Source organism: Alosa alosa, chromosome 18 (assembly GCF_017589495.1).
Source record: "Alosa alosa isolate M-15738 ecotype Scorff River chromosome 18, AALO_Geno_1.1, whole genome shotgun sequence".
Lineage (NCBI taxonomy): Eukaryota > Metazoa > Chordata > Actinopteri > Clupeiformes > Clupeidae > Alosa > Alosa alosa.
In genome coordinates, this window is record NC_063206.1 from 10,570,926 (window position 1) to 10,574,101 (window position 3,176).

Sequence of the window (3,176 nt, forward strand, 5' to 3'; positions counted from 1 at the left end):
GGTTTTTTTACCTGTAAAGGGTTTGATCGGGCCTAGATTACAAGCAAATGTAGACTATGATGGCCTAGACATGTTGCTATCAACAACAAAAAAAGTTTTAAAAAATTAGGCTACTTAAACAACGTGAACTGAGTCACTCATCAAGAGTGTGATAGACGCTTACCGTTGTTTTGTATGCGCTCATTTTGCATGTTCCGCTCGTGAAGAAAAATCCCTATGCATGATTGAATGGGGTTTCAGGAATCATAAAAAATGATGCCCTAACTGCTCGCGAGTCGCATGCATATCCTCTTAATAAAATCAGCGTTTAGGTTGTCTCCTGAGGACTTTAGATCTGCTACTGTCGCTAAACGCAAGCATTCATCAGTGTATTTAAATTAGCTAGGCTATGTACCAAAAATGACATTTTACCGCGGAGTCAAGAGCTGTAGCTGCTAAACAGTGTTGTAACTTACATCTGCGTGTACAAAACCGGAGCTCCAGTGGAATTTTGATTTCACAACGAGAATTCTCGGTCTAGCCGTTGATGTGCCAACGAAATAGGCATCAGCACCAACCTCTGATCAAGGTAAACAAAACCTGACTCGGTGTCCGTCATGTTTGAAAGTTTGTAGTGCTGCGAGGGAGAACGTGCACACGCAAGGGGCGCAGTTGAGCAGAGCTGCGGCTATCTGAATGGTCTGAACACAGAAGAGCAAGTGGCTTTGATAAAATGGCCCATTATTTTACATAATACCGGTATTACGATATTGTCTCAACTACATATCGTTTTCAAAAATATATCGGTCGTTGTCGTAATACCGATATATATCGCCCAGCCCTATCCATTGCTTTGACTTTTTGCAGAACACCTGCTTGACGCATGGTTCTCCTATAAATGACAAGGATTATAATGATTAAACAGATGCCTGAATAAAGATTTGACTAGTAGATGTCTCTCCACAGGAATAGAATGAACTTTTCAGCAAAGTATGTATTTTGAGTTAGCTGTGAACATGCTACTTATGGTTATTTTAGTATTTAGAGTACATGAAAACACACCTGTTGCCGTGGTGGCTTGTTCTCGTGCCACAATGTTCTCATTATGTTCCATGATGGCGAGGTAGGCCCTCTCCCTCGTAGGAGAAGGCCTGGCATTTAGGGAGGTACTTCAGGAGAGCTCCAGTGGCCCTGTGTGAAAAGGAGAATATATAGTACTAATTAAACATGTTCAATAGGATATGTTCAAAACATGTGGGTATAAAGGGTGTCAGTTCTTACCAGTACGTTTGAAGAGGGCCATCTTCTGAAGATCTTTCAAAAGCCTTTTATCAAAGACGAAAGTGACGCCAGGTCCTGATATGCCACCGAAGTCCTTCTTCAGCCACATCCTCTTCTTCTGCTCCTCAGCTGTTAGAGGAGCATGGTCACAGTGATGCCGCTTTCCATCCGTGTCAGTCCATCGATGTTCATTGACCACATGGTGTGGAATGCACTTCCACCCGTTTTGTAGTGCCTTTCATCCGTTTCACCAACTTCAATGCTGGCACTGGTATCAAGGCCAGGTGTACTTGGGCATGGTGACTATAAAACAAACAAGAGGTTTCTTTTCAAACTATATTCCACTAATTTAAATCAGACAGTAGTCTTAGATATACTAAAGATAGGTGTAGTGGTGAAATAAGAGGTGGGTAGGCTAAACTACAGTAAGGAAAAGCGCTACTTTTTTTTTTTTTTTTTTTTTTTTTAAATACATAAGACATTCAGAATATATGATAATGGTGAAGATTACTGTTTACAAGTGGTATGGCTACTAGTAGTAGATAGTTCCCTGAGTGCATACACACTATTAGGAAGTGCATTGAATGTATTGAGTGGTGGAAAACTATCAAGAGGTGGATAAACTATTTCTGAAATTCAGTGGTGGATAAACTGCGCTTACTTGCGATTAGCCTCCACTGCAGCCATGATTAGAGATAATATTATTTAGGCTACTTACAAACTGTTCTTGTAAGTTCAATAACGTTAAAAACATTTGAATAACGTCAGATTAACATAGTAAAACATGGTGGATTTACATCGCTAATAGCAAACTTATGCAGTTAACACACAATGGACACGATATTCATAACTGTCCAACGTTACATTGCTAACTTTGCTTCCTCGTTGCTGACGAGTGGAGTTAGCGAGGCAGCAAGCGACCAAAACATACAAGATATTTACTTTATAAACAGCCAAATCATATGAGATGTGCTGCTTTACAGCAGACGACTATATCAGTGTGTTCTCAGTCGAGAAGTAGAGTCGAGTCAGAAAAACCTTACCTCCAGGCAAATGCGTTTAGCGCAGCTAGCACTGCTAGTTCCAGAAGTTCCTGGCTGTTCGTCGACATCATCTGGCAAGGTAAATATCGACGGAATTGCGGTTTTCACAAGCGCGGGTCTCTTCACTCCTAAGGGGTTCTTCTGCCTTGAAATGTAGACTGCACACCGTCAGATGTTTTAGTGCTTCAATGGCTGTGTCCTCTCCGAACTTCGGGTTATTGATAGCCCGTAGCCACTTTTTGCACAACTCCAACTCTTTGGGTTATCTATGAAAATGTACTCCCGTGTATTTTCCTTGTGCTGGCTGAACATCCCGGTAACATGCAAGTGCACACCATTTCGAAACACAAACGAGGAGTAATTCACTAATGAGTTCGCAAACTAAGTCTTCACTAGAAATTGTTTGAAGGTAGCGTAGAGTGGAGCTCAACGCTCGAGCCTTGGTTGACAGATTATGGGCGGAGTTGAACAGTTGAGTTCGACAGTGGGAGTGGCCTGCGGAGCTGAGCATTGCAATGCATTATGGGGATTGTTGTCTGCAATCCACAAGCACTAAAAAGTCATTTTCTGCCTTTTCTCGGTCAAGAAGGCACCAAATTAGAAATTTATGCTACTATTCTACTACATATATGACCCACTTTCAATACATATTCATGTCTCCACTGGTGGAATGTCCCTTTAAAGTGTAGTTTCACCAACTGGCAGATCAGCATCACTTATTAAGGTTTTCCAAATGTGAACCGACGATAGGCTTAGCTGGTGAGCTTCAATTAACGGGCTTTGGCTTTTTCAGAATGTCCTTAAGGTCGAATGGATAGGTCATAGGCCACTTCTATTTTTGGATGCTCTCTTAATGGTGTTGGTGTTTAAAAG

The 3,176-nt window shown here is 41.5% G+C and overlaps 1 long non-coding RNA gene across 1 annotated transcript; it reads right to left on the reverse strand.

Annotated features, from left to right (window-relative positions):
* Nucleotides 1–821: 821 nt before the first annotated feature.
* LOC125311644 lies at nucleotides 822–2,747 on the reverse strand. The gene is made up of 4 exons (XR_007196499.1): nucleotides 2,304–2,747; nucleotides 1,261–1,563; nucleotides 1,042–1,170; nucleotides 822–871 (listed from the first exon to the last, which is right to left on the reverse strand). It is a non-coding gene; the product is annotated as an uncharacterized LOC125311644 (long non-coding RNA).
* Nucleotides 2,748–3,176: the final 429 nt, after the last annotated feature.